Raw genomic sequence first — 18,720 nt, forward strand, 5'->3', positions numbered from 1 at the left:
ACAATATTTTCAGGGAACGACCTTTAAGGTGTCGCGGATAAATACAACAAAAGAATAAAAAAAAGAAACTGTGGTATTTTGTAAATATAATAAATGTGACTTGAGCTGTGCCCCAACAACAATGACAGTGACATCCTCCTCTCTGCTTTTTAATGCTCTCTGGTCACTATGGTAACGCGTAAATAGTTCTTTCAAAATAAGACACACAACTACAACCATACATTTCACACCGGAGGATCAACTCTCGCGGAACGGTACCAAAAGACTCACGAACCGGGACCGGTCCGTGGGCCTATTAGGGACCGCTCCTGTACAGGAGACACTGGACGAGATTGATTGACAATGGTCTACAGCAATCAGAACGCACAACGCGATGTACTGTATAAAAAATAATAAATCAGCGAAACAGCAAGTGTCACTTTTGTGCCACGAACAATTTAGGGGAATTTTTATGAACAAACCCAGAGTGTTAAAAAAAAACCACACTTAAAACCATTTTTATTTCTCAGCAGCATCAATAGTAACAAAAACGCAATTTAGTTTCGCTGTCAAAGTCGATTTAACTGAAGTTACGTGTTTCCGGTTACTGTGGAGCTCCACAGTGGCTGCAGCCAGGTGCTCTTGCAAGTGAAAGCGTTAAACGTTAGCCCGATGCTTAACTAGCCAACGTCAGGCTTTCTGATTGAAGGCTAAAAGCGACGTTGTCACCAAGTAAACAGAATATTGATGATATTTTTGTGTATCGCTGCAGCCTTTTCAAGTATTAACCTGGTGTCTTTGGGAACAGCTTAGGGGGAAATGACGGTAATATGACTGAACCATATGGGAACAAAGAATAGGCACTTTTTTGTGCTACCGAAGTTTCCTCGCTTTCATTCAAAATCTGTTTATCATTAAACAATTGAAACATGATGGCTTCAAGCTGACATTGAGGCCTGTGGGGCACTATCAGCCACTGAGACAGTAGACAAGTGACTATTTCACACTGCCTGTTTATTTAAGGGAGATGAACAGTACATTATAACTGTACATAATAATATCAATGATGATAGATTAAATAAATGGGTTTTTGAAAGACGCTTGTGCATTTTTAAAGTCTAAAGTGTTGAATTGATCTGAGTATGTCATCTGTTCAAAGCCTCTCCCAGTCAGTGCTGTTCTCTATGCCTGTCTTACTCTACATGATGTTATTAGCACAAACACTTTAAAGGTGATAATTAGGTCTACAGCAATAACACAGACTGCAATGTAGTTAAGCGTCTTACAGTTAGTTTTGAATGAATGAACTTAAAAAACAACACAAGCAAAGATCTGTCTCCTCCTGTTTTTTGTGTCACATAAGAAAGAAGCATCAATATCTGATGAGAAGACTTATTATTAATTTGGCCTTTCACGTGGTCTTATTCAGGTGATGCGAAGTGAAATATGCATCCTTTTTATGGTAATGTGCTGGAAAATGTTGAAAATGGACATTAAACGTGCTCACAAAGTGCTTGAATTTGACCCTGAAAGGTGTATGAAGCCAGAAAAAGTCACACTTGGAGTAAAAACCTCTCATAGCAAGTTAATGATATTCAATTGATTTGATGCTTTCAGCACAAAATTTAGCCACACAGTCAGGACAGCGTCTGATTTACCTTCATCGGTAAACGTGTTTATGCAGTACACAGTAACAGTGTGGCTGAGTCCTCTGGTTCAAATCAGTTCCAGTACATTTGGAGATGTAAGTCTTAACCTTTCACATGCATCGGGAAGGAAAAAACATTTAATCTGCACAGTACTGCCGAAGTGCAGCGATACATTGTGAAGTGCACATTTCCATTTCTCATACAGTACCGAGCAAAAGTCTTGAACCACCCCCTTATTTTTTCGTGCTTTGCCAGGTCAGTCTGTGTTAACAGTGTTATTAACTGCATTCTTCAACTAAAGAAGTGAGAACAAATGATGTGGGCTTTTGTTTTTTTGCAATAGGCTGCAAGTAAATGTGTACAGATACAATTTAAAATTGGTTCTTTGTTAAGTTTTCTGGTCCTTTCCGTGACTTAGGTGTCTGTTTATGTTTGAATGTTTCAGAGATTAGTGTGAAGGGTCTTAACAGACAAAAAGTGGTCAAATACAAGCCCTGGATTAAAAATCAGAAACACTTTAAAAAGCCTGGAGAGCTATTCCTTAATACCACTTTAAAGATTACAGGGAAGTCCGGATCCCTGGAAGCAAATGAGGGATGGCTCAAGACTTTTGCACGGTGCTGTACATGTCATGTTCCCTGTTTTATAGCTCAGCTCAAACTGACACGTTCTCACTAACTGCTTCTCATTTTCTCCACAGTGAACTTTGACCACTTCCAGATACTGCGGGCCATCGGGAAAGGAAGCTTTGGAAAGGTAATGCAGCCTCCATTTTTCACGCCACTTGTATATTGTTTGCCCTTAATTACCCACCACGGTCGTCATCTCTAAAGAATCAGTGCAAGCGAAGCGAAATGTGCTGGGATTACACTTTAGTTCTCGTGTGCTGCTGTTATTTAATAACAGTTATAAATGCAGCTTATGCAATTATTTCTATAAAGTCAGTTAGAGGAGAGCCGATTTCTATTTCATCTCACTCAATCTAGGTGGGAATTTTGACCCCACGTCGCAATTTAATTACAGAGCACATTGAACGTCTGGATGAGACTTCAGTAATGAATTCAGGACTGTGTGTGTGTGTGAGATACACAATTGGGGCTGCAGAGATTGGAATAGTTTACCTTCATTTTAAATATCACTGCCCTGTGCACATTGTCGGCTTTAAAATTCAAACTTAAAGAGTTTGTAAGTAAACTGGCTGAGATGAGACAGACGATGCACCGGGTCCTCGTCTGAGTGCTTTCAGTTGTGCTGTCTCTCTTACCCAGCCATGCACACACAGACACTGTGCTACACTTACACAGTGAGACAGATGCTCACAGAGACGTCCAGATACATTTTGTCCTCGCTGGAGGTCATCTTGTGTTTTTTGGCCCACTGTGGCCTCACACCGAGCTCCTGCTGTTTTTTGAACACTTTAACAGCACCAGTCTTTAGCTTCCTGTTGAACACACTTAAGTGGTCACTCACTTCCTGAGCCCTGGGCAATAAGAGACGTTTTGTGTTTTATAATTTATTGATATGTTTGATCCTTTCTGAGCTGCGTTAATGAAGCAGTCATTAGAGCACCATGTCCGCTATAATAGTTCTGTAGTTTGATGCTTGAGTCGTTGCAGACTTGTTGAAACTCCCTCACCCGTCAAAGCAGCGTCTTTGTTATTCGAGTCCAGCAGATGGCAGTGTTTCACTGTCTGACGGCTGTCTGAAGCTTCAGCTGGATTATCCGTTTAAATGAGATCGTTTTATAAAACTTACAACAACAGGCCTGAACCTGCTTAGCTCCAAAGAGCTGGCTAAACGATGGGGCATGTTCAGAATCTTCCTGAAGTTTAACAATTTCCCAAAAAGCTACACAAAGTGAATTTTCATATAAGACAAGAAGGAAAGAACAGGGTGTGACGTGGAAGGGGCACTCTGGCAAACAAATTACTGCTTTTATTAAGTTACAAAACTCGCAGTCTTGTTCACGAGTGATCAGAGAAGGGAACAGGAGATGGACAGATGGATCGGTGCTGCGGCTGCAGACTCTTCACCAGTCCCTCTTTACCAGTCGATTTACGTCCTTACCCTCTGTCACAACGGGACTGAACGGACTCACGCGTAGGCTCTGAGTAGGGAAGAATAAAGGTTTTTTATTTACAGAAGCACCAGGTGATCTATTTACACAGTGGGGAAAAGACGGGTTCCGGGAATCCACACACGAACAGGAGGGGGGAAAGACACTTGCAGTCCACACACGCTCCAAAGTCCTCACTCCATCCACGCTCCACGCTCCTCTTCACACTCCACAAGAAACACAAAAGCTCGCTCCAATCCTCACACACTTGATCGCTCAGGTAACACAGGGGCAGGTCCAGGGAAATCTATTCACAGAGATGCAAAAGGTTACTGTAAGAAGATCGCTAGGGAAACACGAGAACGAACTGAGCTGGGGTTAACACTGACGAGAGTCGGCAACGGTCCAGCGACGAGAAATACAGGGCTGCCATCTTATAAGGGGACTGGAACACTGTTGGGTGATGAGCCACAGGTGTCACCAGGTGCGTGGGCCAAGGGCAGGAGCCCACAGATGAGCTCCGCCCAGGCAGTGAGAGAAGGAGGGAGGGAGAGAGCGGGGACAAAATCAAAACAAAAAAACACATGTAGCCACACTGAGGCGACCGGGTGGACACAGGGACCCTGACACCCTCGCCTTTTTCACAAATGTCATGTATGAAAATCTATAATAACTCCAGTTATACGGATATCAATATCCTCATAAGTGAGGATATTGATGAAACTGATTTTAACTTTTACTGATTTCTGTTTAGATATAAATTGATTCAAAGTGGTCAGATATGCAGATTCTGACCTTTCCTCTGGCAAATATATAAACTCACTGAAAACAGTTTGACTTTTCAGAGAGTTTCCTATCTATCTGTATTTTTACTTTAATAGTTAAGCACGATTAACATTTAGGAAACAAAAATAAACAAGTTAATAAATGAAATGAAATAATACTGATTTATATATTCACTCTGTTTACTTTTTCGATATAGAAATACAATGAAGACTTCCATTTTCCTGCTGGTGGCGCTCTCTGGCACTGTGCTCTGCATGACTAACGGACGTGTTCAGAAATTCGAAAACCAGCATATCATCAACATGATCCCACAAGGGGGATGTGATGATCTGATAGCAAACAGAGATAATAATGGTAACTGTAAGCGCAAGAATACCTTTATCATTGGTGACTTTAATCAAGTTAGAACAATTTGTGATCCAAGCAATTGTATCAATGCAAATAGAAATCTTTATAAAAGCCCCACAGACGTGCACATTCTGTATTGTAAACTGCTGGGACAAACAACCGATACCCATTGTACATCCAGATACAGATGAAAAGGCATATTGTAATTGCATGTGATAAAATCAATACTTTCCTTCAGCCTGTGCACTTTGAATGTTGCTCTTGAGTTGAGAGATGCTGTCAGCTTGCTGCCATCTTTAAACATCACTTCATGATGCTGGTTTAGATGCTTTATAAGACTTTGTTACGTTTCTTAAACAGTGATGAAAATAATAAAGAGGAAATATGAGAGAAGTGATTTTCAGTGAATGTTGAAAAAAATACCACAATAACAAAAATGATGGCAACATTGCTACACTTTGCTTTCTTAGCTTGCATATTGTACATTTTCACAGTTGTTTCTGATTGGCTCCATCTTCTCTCGTTGTCACAGCTGTTGCTCAACTTTCAGCACTCATTCAATTAAAAAAACAACAAACAAAAAAACCAAGCTGCTGCTGGTAAGGTTGGCATTCTTGCAAGACTCAGTAACACAAAACAAATAAAAAAATGCACATCCCATGTTTATCCCATGTGATTCCAGGCTGAGTTTATGCATTTATGCCTATTTGTTTATAAAATATTATAAGCTGGTCTGAGGTCATTTGTTACTAAAGAAAAACAAACAAACACTGTGTCATTATTGAATCCACTAAAACTAAGACACAATGCAGAAGCAGTGTGTGAAAGCTAAGTGCACCTTCACTGGTGTAGCATCTGCCTTAGAAACAATGAAGTCAAATGAAACTGTTTAATCATCTCTATGTGCTAAAGGCTCATTTTAATGCAGCATTAATCACGTTGCTTTAACAGTGCTGCATTTTAATAATGTTTATCACGTTCTTTGTAGATTTTAATTATCACCATCGTCGCTGTGAGAACATGTCTGGTTGGAGCAGGCGGCACTCAGGGATCATGTTGTGTGGAAGAAGAGTCATGTGATTGTTTTTTTTAAAGATTTTTTTCTATGAGTGCACAGAGTGTGAAACAGAAAGATAGGATCGACAGAGAAAGCTGATCATGTCTGTTGTGACACCTGCAATCTCTGACTAGAGTTTTAGGTTCTGTCAGGCAGCTAACACAAAGAAAGCCTGGCTTCATTGTACAAATACAACTTACATATACAACACATGACATATTACACAGAGTCATTATTTATTCAACAAAAACTAAGCCAGATGCAGTTTTTGGATTTTATTTAAAAATGTTCTTATTCTGATTGTTTACTTAATATATTTAGACACATTTGGTTTATTTCTATAAAAGTGATATTTTACACAAAACTTCAAATAGCTGCCTGCAAACATGGCTCTTTATTGTAAAGCCAGGTATGAACAACAACCTGCAGCTGCATGCTGTTGTGGTCATTGGTGTCACATTAGGTTCTGAACCACAAACAGAGAAGTTTCTTAGAACTGCTGGGCTAGTGATGTAGGTGTTGATGCAAATGATGGCTTAGGGTGGTGCTACGACAGTGTATAAAAACTGAAGCTCCCAGAGCCAAGTGTTATTTGTTCTTCCGTAACTGAGGTGAACTATAACCTGCTCAGGTAGAATTTAATAACACGAGTCTGAACTGCTCGTCTCCAGGCTTCACGTCTCATTCTGTAAGAACTTGTTGTTTGTTTATTAACTTTTTAGAAACAACAGACTTTTGTATACTTCCAAGAAAGAGGGAGAACTTACTCTTCTGCCACACTCACGTTCATCTTTATCTGTCATCAGTTCAGATAAAAGCATCACTGATTATTCTGAACACTGTTTTAAAGCTTCTGCGTCACTCTGATTTCTTCTTAAAGTTGGCAGACAGGATTGTGAAGAAGGACATAGTGGATCCCCCCTTTTAATGAGCATATTATCTGTGAACGCTGAATACAAACAACCTAAATGCTCATTAAAGAAGCAGGTTGGCTCATAAAGTGCTCTGTACTTATTTTATGCAAGTGCTGTTTCTGGAAACAACCACCATCTGTAATCAACACAGGACTTATTGAACTGTCAGGTGTGCAGACAACATGGCACATTTTGGGAACACCTATAGTTGATGTCTTAATTATGAAAATAGCTACTATGTAGTTGATGCTTCCTGTTCTGCCAGAGCAGGTGCAGCCTTTGTGGAAGTGGGTTCCACTGGACCAGCGTCTGTGAACGATCCATTGTGGGTGATTTTTTTTTTTGACCTTACATCTGTGTGTAAGGACCAACCACAACCATCTAAAATCTTTGCATGTTATTTTATCTTCTGTGTAAGAAGTACACAGCATACCCTGATGATCAGCTTCAAGGGTTCTCAGTGTAGGATGCATACAGTATGTCATGCTGAAATATAGAGCACTTACAATAGAACCCACTAGAAACCAATTATTTTAGCCTGGTTCCTTAAATCTATGGCATTTTTCCCATGCTGACTGACATGCTGCTCAGTGTCTTTTGCTGTCTGTCATGATCCTGGGCCATGTTGGCCCAGCATTCTTAGTTTTCATATGTTTTGTGTGTTGTTCTTTATTTATGCCATGGTTTCTGTTAAGATGTTCCTTATTTGATTACCTCCTGTGTGCCCCTCTGTTTATCTGTGAGCCCTCGTTTCCCCTCCTTGTGTTTTATTCCATGTTTTCCCAGCCCGTTATGTCCGTGCTCTCCCCGTGCTGTCTCTCCTCCTCTCTGAACCTCTGTGTACTTCCTGTTTTACTTTGACAGTCTCCCGTCAGTGTTGCGTTCACTCCTGCCGTGTCTTGTTATGATTATCAGTGTCACCTGTGTTCCCCGTGTGCTCCCACTTCCCTCGTTAACCCTCTGTGTATTTATGTCTGCGTCTCCCTCAGTTCTGTGTCGCGTTCTCCCTCATTCATGGCCGTGTGTTTCTCTGTGTATTACGTTATAGTTTCCTCGTTTAGGTTGTATAGTTTTTCTTTCCAGCAATAAAGCTGTGTTTTGAGTTCATTCCTGCCTACGTGAGCTTGCGTTTGGGTCCTCATCCTGCCTGCACACAGCCGCAACCATGACAGTCTGCTTTTAAATCAGATGTCACTCTGAACATAAACACAAGCCACAGCAGCCCAGCTGTCTTAGCTGAGTACAAGGATACATTTACTCTCTTTGTGTAAAATATTGTGATGATTTTACATTATATTAGGCAGGCAGCTGCCCAAATTAAACCGTGACTATTAGCAGTTTGGTTATTTTGAACGCCTCGGCTGGAAAAAATTCAAAATGGTTTGTAAGGTTGGCCACAGCTTTGTATGTAAAGGGGAGTTAGAAGATTGCTTCATATTTTAAGATTGATTAAGATTAATTAATATTTTTAATTGTTTTATTTTACATCTCACCGTTTACACTGCATTGAGTTGCTGCCATGTGATTGGCTGAGTGTACATCGTTCTTTGTTTCAAAATGGACTTAATGCTTGGTTGAACAGTTGTGATGTTTATCTCCTTTAGATTTATTTTTTATTTTCATGATGAAAAATGGTTTGTTGGTTCATACCTATGAAGTTACAGTGTTTCTGAAAAGCCTAAAAAGATGAATTGTTACCATAGTAAACTTCAAAACAGACTTTATTATATGATATAGTTATAAAATTGGATAAAAATTGACTTCAGCATAATATAAAATAATGTGTTGTCACTATGTATGCATTGGTCAACTTTCAGATCTATGAAGTTCAGCTCCCCCAGCTGTGTCTCCCTTCTGTGGCCCATTCCCTCATTACTACCCTGTGTATTTAAGCCCTGTGTTTTCCCATGCTTGGTGTCGCGTCGTACCCTCAGACCCTGCCTGTGTGTTCCTGCTTGGTTTCATGGTTTGGTTTCTGTTTTTGTTTCATGCCAGCAATAAAAGCTGTGGTTTTAGTTACATTTCGTCTCGGAGTCCTGCATTTGGATCCACATTTCCACCTGCCCGCACTCAGAGCCCTGACATCAGCATAATATAAAATAATGTGTTTTCCCGATACCTGATTTTTAGCACTATGTATGCATTGGTCAACTTTCAGATCTATGAAGTTCAGCTCAGTTATCTATGTTTTCATTTTTAGTTTCCATTTGCATTTAGATGCACGGCCGATTCTCTGATGTGTGATCTGTTTCTACCTGTGCTGATGCTAGCAGGACTAAAGCTGATCAAGCAGCAGTAAATATGTGAAGCAAGGCTGAAGGATACACTCATAAAATGAACAGAATCATAAGAATATAACAGCACGAGCACTGCAAATGCAACTAAAACATGTTGACATCAAATGGTATGTTATTTGAAATCTATATGAAATAATGACACATCTATGTTTTCCAATTTTTTTTTATTTATTAATTTTATTTTTTCCACAGTTGTGTAAATCAGTCTGTCTGTGGACTGCCAGCCAACACATCCACAACACCAACAACTCAGACAGCACAAAGCCTTTTAAGTTGGCGAGGCGTGATAGCAAATGCAGCGCAGGTACATCCATCTCACCTGCAGCAGCATCGCAGACCACGCCCCCCCTCCACACCACTCTTTCCTCATAGTTGCTCGCCATCGTTGCGCTCAGAGGGTAGAAGGTCCCGATCGAAGTGCACAGGTAACTTCCCTTCACATTTCACGACAATGATCCTGTTAGTGAGAAGCCTGCCTTCATACTGGCAGCTGGGTTTCCTGGCTCCCTGATGCTTTAGCTTACATTTAATTATGCGAAACGTTGCGGTACTATACGTCATGCCGCTATTTTCATCGTACCTCCCATCACCTCTACAAATGGATTTGACCTTTGCTGGAATGCTGAGGATGAATGTGTTGGTTTCCTTACAACTGTTGTCAATTTTGTAGATATTCCTATTTGATATTTCTGTGTTACACAGCTTTTCAGTCATCTTAGCATCTACATGCTGTCTTCTAAAATTTTCATAAGGTGTTTCTTCAGGTCGGTGCTCGCTTGGTTGAAAATTGTTCACTTTGGAAAATCCGAAGAGCAGCACGAGCATCATGCAGACAAACAGTGTCTTCATCGTCTCCTGGAGAAGAAAACACATGGACATTTTTCCACATTAAGAATTTGGCAGATACATCCTTTTGGATCCTGAAGCTCAGTAAGTCGTCTTTGTGAGCTGCAAACACACACGACAAGAGGACTGATAGACCTTTTTCTTTAAATGAAAGAAGTAGTTTTATTTATAGTTTTCTTTTTTATTTATTTATAATCATATATATTACTTTGTTCTCTGTTTATTTTTTATTTTTCAACTGTTAGGACGATTTCTAAACATCCTGAACAAGCCTGATCTGGACAGCTCCTGGAAGCAGATTCAGGCGTGATGATGTCATTTTCAACTGGAAAAAGAAGCTTTGAAAAGCTGAAGTAGTTTAAATGTTTAGATATTTAACCTTGTTGTATTACTTTATATTTTATATTCATCGTATTAAGACATCAAGATTTTTGTTTTTGCCTTAAAATTTTGTGTTTTAATTTATACTTGTTGTTATTATTTTTTTTAATTTTGTCATTTTGCCTTTTTTACTTGATGTGATTTGGATAAATATATATTTATATCTACAGATATATTGAGAGAGTTTTTCTTTGGGTTTCACAAGCCCATTTTATAGATAAAAGTCCAGGTCATAATAGATCCGGTTCATTGAGAACAAAGTTTAAATCCGATTTAATATAAATGCCTTTCTGCACTCAGTTATTCTTTCCTGTCATATGTTTCAGTGTGCTCTGTAGTAACAATGACACACTGCAAAATAAAAATCAAACAGAACTCAAGACACTATGGATTTTCCTCCAATTCGTATCTGTTTGTGTAATTTATAGGATTTTTTATTTCAAGCTTTTCCAAATTAAGACACTCACCTTTTTTTCCTTTACTAATGATGATGATTAACCTGCAGTGGTTCAGGTATAAGTTGGTTGTCTGGAACAGCAGGTGATGAAGATGTCGTGAAGGGTCTGTGGTTAATGTATATAGTGGGTTCATTACATAACTGGATAGGCAACATCTGACAGTCAGTTTAAATAAGATCTTGTTGTATTTGAACACAAATCAGCAAAAACAGGTCTCTCACCGTGCAAATATACAGCTTACATAAGTTTAGTGTGCTCACCGAATGCAGTGTTTAGTGTAGCAGCAGAATTATGACAGTTTATGGAGATGTTCAACGTGAGCCTGCTGCCCAGCTTTAAAAGGAAAATCATTTTAAATGATACATAATAAGTTCTTACCAAAAGAGGAATGCAGACGGAGATGAGCAGAGATCTCTTCTGCAGTTCAGATGCTGCTGTGAGTTATAGTTCACTTCTGTCACAGAGGAACAAAGTGTGTTTGGATCTGGACACTTTTATGTTTATACTTCTGATCAGCACCAGGAAACTTTAACACTTCTTTTTTCCCCTTTTTAAGTATAATTTTTGGCAAATAAAGTGAGTGTATTGACCATTTGCAGTTAAAATGTTGAACAATCTTTTTATTTTTGTTTTACTACCAGTTGGTTGTAATAATTTCATATGAGGATTTAAATGGATGTATAACAAAACAAAGGATAAAAGTATATATAAAAGTATATTTAATGAAGCTGATCGAACAACAGTGCAATATGGCATGATGACAGTGTTTACAATTTTGGCAGGAGAACAAAAGATAAATATTATAAAATACAAGACATGAAAATCTCAGAGGTCAGGGGTCGGGGGCCCAGGAAGTCTGACCCACAGATTCCAGGTCTGACTTCGAGTACATAAAATATAGTGTTAAATAGAAATTATATGCTGAAACTGAAGTGATGGGTCGCACTCTTTAGTTCACCCCTGCTCTCGAAACAATGTAGGTGGTCCAGTTAACATATTTACATTTTTTCATTTGCTGTTTCACTTGCAAAATATTTCCAGTGTGACATTTGATCAGGTCTTGTAAACCTTGTCATTAACCAAGCAGTCACTCCCAGGCTGCTGTGCTGATCACCGGATCTTAACTTAATTGTCACAGTGCACTCAGAACAAAACAGCCATGCAGAGATATGAGTCACAGTGACATTAAAACTGATGAAGACCGTCGTCGTTAGAACCAGCAAACTGAATGAACTAAAAAAGATCATCTAAATTCAACTGGTCTAAAATATCAGGATCTCAGTGTTAAGTCCATATTTTTGAAGTAGAAGCTTTTACTGGTTTTACTTAAGAAAAAGAAATAATAAGGAATTGTTTTGGAATTTGTCCAGGTTAACAGATGAAATCATGTTCAGTGCTTTGTCCTGTCAGTAAACACAGATTCTTTATTTGCACTGAATGGGACAGCATATAATTTCACTGCTTTTGGCGTAATGACAATAAAAGATAGTTTCAAAGTCTGACCTGCAAAGCCCGTCCACCCAGTGTCCTCCTCAGTCATGCTGGTTGCATGATTGCTGTAGAAGTGCTAAACTACTGTGACCTGATTAATTGAACTGAGCTCACACTGCAATAACTAATCAGTGAGGTGGTAGTTTAAGTACTTCATTACCAAAATGTATAAATGAAGTACATCAGAAGATGTTGGGGAAGAAGGACTTCAACGGGTGGGCCTGGACCCCCGAGGCCTGTCCCTGTGCCGACCTCGTCTGAGTCTAATAGATTTATAAGATAGAGCTCATCAAAAGACTAAGATATGAATATAAACATGATATTTGTCAGTTTAATTTAATGTTAAGTTGAACTGGAGTTAACCAGAATCCTTTACTCTTCCAACTCCTCTACTTTGTCTAACAGTTAGCTTAGCTTAGCCTAGCCAAGTTTTCTTTGCAAAATTGCTAATTGCATGGTTTCAAATTGCAGTTTTGATTTTAAGTGGACTAATTGTTCAGACCTGCTCTGGGGCCTGTCTGAAGTATTAAATTGACATATATTTGTCTCAACACCTACGCAGGAGAACTTTTTTGTAAGTGTGAAATGGAAAATAGAAGAAGAAGTAGAGATGTGGGTGTTCCTATTTACATGTTTTTATTTTCTGTTTCTTTAGCCAAACATGTTATTTGATCAGAGCACCTGCCTGTACACCTGCTGTTAACCAAGCAGTTATTTTCAAGCTGCTACACTGATCACAAAGTCAGGACATATGAATGACAGGAAGTGTCCAGTGACACGTACCGATATTAATGACAACAATGATGGGTCAAAGCAACATATGATGAACATTTATTACGATATCCTGATAAATGTAATGCAGCGGGATAACTTCTACAGTTATTATGTTAGTGATGATGCCTCTTTGCTTTTCATTTATTCACAGCTTTGTGGCGTACGATGGAGTGGCAGGGCCACATTAAGATGATAACCTGCCACGGCTGCAGTACCCTCTACAACACGGCTTGTGTCGATGATTTAGTGAAGCAAACTGATCAGCTGTCTCATTGTGTCTTTTGTGTCTTTTGTGTGTTTGGTTTTGTGTTTTCAATGAACTGAAAGCCCTCTTTAATGCACGAGGGTGTGACCATCCACATTCTCTCATCTGTCCAGTGTCAGCCATTCATTTTGTGCAAATGGCCAAGTCTTCCAAGTGTGCGTGCTTTTCCTTCTGACCAGATGCAGCTTTTTGCACCATAACTTTATTGTCCTGATACTGATCCCCACACTGTGTATGTGCACTAAAACAGCAATCATTTCACTGCTCAGGTTACAAAATGTCATAAGATGCTGCATGGCCGTACAAGATAGACTTTGGTTAGCAACAACTCTCTGAGGCCTCAACTGTGAAGCAGAACGCTGTCTTATCCGGCTAACTTCAAGAGCCAAGTTATCCTTTGAACCTAATCTGCTCCAAAGCAATTTATGTTCCAAATGTGAGATCACCAGGTACAAAATCACCACCTACTAACCAGTAAGACCAAAAAAGAACAAAATAAATAAAATCCTCAATCCTGGAAGGTCCCTCAGAGCGCTGTGTGCAGAGAGTAGGAGGGTGTAATATTTTTCAGCAGAGTCTGACGTCTTTGTCTTTCCATGATTAGCAACGATAATGAACATAGATTCTCTACAACTTTACTGTTTTGGAAGTATTAATTTATGATCCTAAAGCAGGACACCTGCACTGTAATTAATGACCTCACATCACATGTTTAAATTATGCTTTTACATTTAACCTTTTAATCAGACCAACAAAAAGCTCATACTCAATTTTAGCAGCAGTCATTGTGACACTGATGATAAAACTTGTGTAAAATTGCAAAACTGTAAAAAGAAATTTAAAAAAAAAAAAAAAAAAAAAAAAAAGCATTTTTGTAGCTCAATGTTGAAATTACAGGTAACTTCACTGGTTGGCTGTTTCACCTGTAACACTTCAAAATAACATGCTAAGGTTTAATAGGTTATAAGGAATATACTCTGAGCCCTGAGCAGTGTTGTGCTAATAAGAGACGTTTTGTGTGTGCAGTGAACCAGTAAGTTTTGTATTTCATAATTTATTGAGTTTCTATTATCCTTTCTGACCTGCGTTAATGAAGCAGTCATTAGAGCACCATGTCCGCTATAATAGTTCTGTAGTTTGATGCTTGAGTCGTTGCAGACTTGTTGAAACTCCCTCACCCGTCAAAGCAGCGTCTTTGTTATTCGAGTCCAGCAGATGGCAGTGTTTCACTGTCTGACGGCTGTCTGAAGCTTCAGCTGGATTATCCGTTTGCTATGTTTGCCATGTTACAGTGGGGAGGAAAAACTCCCTTTTAACAGGAATATCTAGACATGAGTGATTACTGCAGTGGGGCACTATCTGTGCTATCTATAAGAAATGTTAGCAACAATAAAACTCTGAGGATCAGGGCTCCATTTCACTCCAGTGTTCAGTGGCATTTTAACCCTTGTATGGTGTTCGGGTCTGTGAGACCCATGTTCAGTTTTTTTCAAAAGAAAAATTAAACAATTAATTATTTTTTCACGTGTAAATGTGTTGTGTCTTTCCACTCACTCCACTTGATTATAACTGATTTATTTATAACATTTTATATAAAAGAAAAACGAGAAGCACATTAATTCATAAATGTGATCTAACAAAGGTAAAGGGAAAAAATTAACCATGTTTGCTGTTCATATGTCTTGTAATTGGGATGAAGTAAACATCTGTTGAGTAATTTAACATAAAATTGTTTGATAGTGTTAATTTGGAAAGCCAAAACTCTAGCGGGTCCACCAGACCCATGAACACTGGCTGAGTAACAAAAATACGAACACCACACAAGGGTTAAAAGAGTGAATACCGACGCTGAATGTCTTTGTAAAGCAAAAGCACTTTGTTAGCCTTTACAGAGCAAAGCTATGGATCAATGTGCAGTGAAGAAAAATCGAGGTGGCCAGTCTGTCCTTTCCTAACCAATCACAGAGCTCCTTACATTGCACCATGTGGCTAATTTGCGTTTTACTGATATTGCTGGGCTGCTGTCAATCATTTTGTCTTTATATTACAACAGAGCATTGACCTTTAACCTGTTTAATTCATACTGAGTATTTTAAAAAAATGTATTGTCATAATAAATTCTGCCTCACTGAAACACCATTTTGCATTAGCCTCTATCACCTGACTTGTCACTGATGATATCACTGCATGAGCAGGCGAGCGGTAGCGGCGGGGGGGTGTAGGTGAAGCTCATGAAGAACAAAATTCTGTACGAGCGGATGCAGTGAGTCCAATAACCAGGGGTAACTGGAAATAAGGTGTTGTAGGTTGGCTTCCACAGTGTAAAGAGACACTTCTCCCTCATGCTCTAACAGCTGGTAAATCAATTTAGAAGCAGAGTCGATAACGGCCTCCTGAAGCTCCCTAGGTGGGGTGACTGCCGCTGGATCCATATCTGGCTGGTCCGTACTGTCACGGCGGGTGAGGAGAGCCGTGTGAAAATAATAAATGAGGATCCAATCGCAGGCAGTAGTGGAGAAGTGAAGGTGGTTTATTGAACACAAAAATAAATATGGACAAACAGCAAATGGAGCACGAAGTAAACTAGACTGGAAACAACTAAACTACAGAGCACAAACACACGGGTGAGACATGGTGGACACACAGACGGACCAGCAACTACAATGACAGAGGACACGACTTAAATACACAGAGAAACACAGGGGAATTACACACAGGTGGTGGACACAGCTGGGAATAATCACCAAGACGAGACAGAGGTAAAACTGAACACACTCACATGAGACGCAGACCTTCACAATAAAACAGGAACAAGAAACCATCACACTAAGACGCAGACTCGACATAGAGAGAGAGACAGAAAATGACACATGGAACTAAACTAAACCTGCAAAAACATGACAACTCAAAATACTGGGTCAAACTGACCCAGAACCGTGACAGACTTTCTATAATGTTTTGCTTGAGCATGTCCTGCTTTTCTGTAATGTTATTTCTACAGTTTTAGCAGTTCTTCTCGAGGGAAAGAGAAAGATGTAAAAATCTTATACGTTATATATGTTAAATAACATGTGTAGTGCTCACATGTAATGCAGATGTTAGCTTTGATCTAACCAATAAATCCTGATTGGATGTTGTTAGCGTTAGCACTTGTTTTTGCTTCCCTGCTGTACAACAGCATTACCAAAATACAACTGAAGAAACAAACTCAGTTATGAAAAGTTTGTGTTCAGTTTGCAGTCACTGAAAATAATTACACCTTTGGGAATGACATGGAAATGCTCCCACACTAAAGATTGGGTTTTGTTTTGGGGATTTTCCATCTTAATTTATCTGTCTTATTTGGCTACATCTACGACACTGCTATGCTCTCTCTTGCCTATGTTTTCGTGGCTGCTGCTATCTGTATTTTAATATATATATATATATATATATATATATAAGATAAGATAAGATAAGATAAGATAACCTTTATTAGTCCCACACGTGGGAAATTTGTTTTGTCACAGCAGGAAGTGGACAGTGCAAAAGTTATGACGCAAAAATTAGAATACAATAAGAATAAATACAGTACACAGCTGTACAGAATAGAATAAAATAATATACTATATACAGTAGAATAAAATAGAATAAAAATATACAATAAGATAAAAATAGAATACGAATGCTATATACAACTGAGTAAAAATACAACGATGCCAGAAAAGATTATTGCACTTAGTGTTATTGCACATGTGTGGATGTGTGTGTTTGTTCAGTTAAAGTCTTTGTTGTGGAGTCTGACAGCAGTGGGGAGGAAAGACCTGCGAAATCTCTCCGTCCCACACCGTGGGTGCCGCAGTCTCCCACTGAAGGAGCTGCTCAGTGCTGTCACAGTCTGCTGCATTGGGTGGGAGACGTTGTCCAACAGGGATGACAGCTTAGCCGCCATTCTCCTGTCACTCACCACCTCCACTGGGTCCAGAGGGCATCCTAGAACAGAGCTGGCCCTTCGGATCACCCTGTTCAGTCTCTTCCTGTCCCCAGCAGAGATGCTGCCGCCCCAGCAGACCACACCATAAAAGATAGCAGAAGCCACGACAGAGTCATAGAAGGTCTTCAGGAGTGGGCCCTCCACCCCAAACGACCTGAGTCTCCGCAGCAGGTACAGCCTGCTCTGCCCTTTCCTGTAGAGGGCGTCTGAGTTATGAGTCCAGTCCAGTCTGTTGTTCAGATGAACACCAAGGTACCTGTAGCTGTCCACAGCCTCAATGTCCATACCCTGGATGTTCAGTGGTTGCAGTGGAGAATGCTTGTGCCTGCGGAAGTCTACCATATATATATATCATATATATATATATATATATATATATATATATATATATATATATATATATATATATATATATATATATATATATATATATATGTGCAATGAAAATTCCCGTCTCGCTCCTCCCGGCAGTCTGTATACTTTAAGCTCGGGTAGTTTTTACACAGGATACGGGAGGATTATTGAGAAGAACCTAAGCAAACACGTGACAAGTTTTCAACAGGAATGAATGACAGTAAAAATGTTACCTCACAGATCGTTTTCATGCCATCAGTAATGAGCTGGTTTCAGCTGGACTGGACACACTCAAATGGCAAAGAAGGTTGTGTAGCCTTTGCAGAGAAGATGAAATGCATTCATGTAAATCAAAATGCATCTTTTAATTGAGGTAGAGGTTTGTCAGAGATATTATTCTCATAATGTACCTTAAACAGCAGGTTGCAAAAACCTCTTGTGTACCTCTTTTCAACCACTGGGAGGCGCTACAGCTTCATTCCTTTCACACTAAGGCAGCGGTAGGGAACTCCAGGCCTCGAGGGCCGGTGTCCCTGCAGGTTTTAGACGTTCCCTACCCCTGCACTAAGGCCTTTGAAATCTTCATTAACACTGAGCTTGAAATTTCTATCAGTCGAATGCAAAGGAGTCCTGTGGTTGTAGGACAGAGGTAGGGAACGTTAATCTGCCATCATTTACATTATATGACAACAACCTTCAAATCTGAAGTCTCAGAAATCTGCTTCATGTACAAGTTCCTCCAATAATCAGGGCTAATATCACCAAATTGTACATAAACAGACTTTTACATCTTAAATATTTCTCAAATATGGGGAAAAAAACAATATAAAATACTATTTTATTAACAAAATATCTTAAGATACAGCTACAAATTGCTTGAAACATTTGCAATGAAATATATAAAACAGCTTTATTGTCAGTGAGGACAAAGTTATAGTGATGCTGTGCTGGAGTGTTCAAAAGAAGACAGAGACATGAAGTATAAATATTGTATAATATTAAATATAAGAAAGAACAAAGTTATAAAAACATTAATAATTGAAATCTGCAACAATATTCACATAAAGTGTAAAATACAGAGTTAACTGTTTA

At 39.2% G+C, this 18,720-nt stretch overlaps 3 protein-coding genes across 4 annotated transcripts in view; all 3 read left to right on the forward strand.

Moving 5' to 3' along the window:
• LOC308403394 (NACHT, LRR and PYD domains-containing protein 12-like) overlaps positions 1-18,720 on the forward strand; it is a 1,254,170-nt gene that overhangs the window by 31,213 nt on the left and 1,204,237 nt on the right. The gene's annotated exons all lie outside the window — the stretch shown is intronic.
• LOC308403425 (NACHT, LRR and PYD domains-containing protein 12-like) overlaps positions 1-18,720 on the forward strand; it is a 646,283-nt gene that overhangs the window by 24,889 nt on the left and 602,674 nt on the right. The gene's annotated exons all lie outside the window — the stretch shown is intronic.
• The window catches only part of LOC308403548 (protein NLRC3-like), a 229,665-nt gene that overhangs the window by 4,430 nt on the left and 206,515 nt on the right, over positions 1-18,720 (forward strand). The window contains exon 2 of the mRNA XM_080893077.1: positions 2,329-2,384. The gene's annotated coding sequence lies outside the window, so the exon portion shown is untranslated. The remainder of the gene's footprint in view (positions 1-2,328; positions 2,385-18,720) is intronic.

Source organism: Rhamphochromis sp. 'chilingali' (genome assembly GCF_963969265.1).
Source record: "Rhamphochromis sp. 'chilingali' genome assembly, chromosome: 1".
Taxonomy (NCBI): Eukaryota; Metazoa; Chordata; class Actinopteri; order Cichliformes; family Cichlidae; genus Rhamphochromis; species Rhamphochromis sp. 'chilingali'.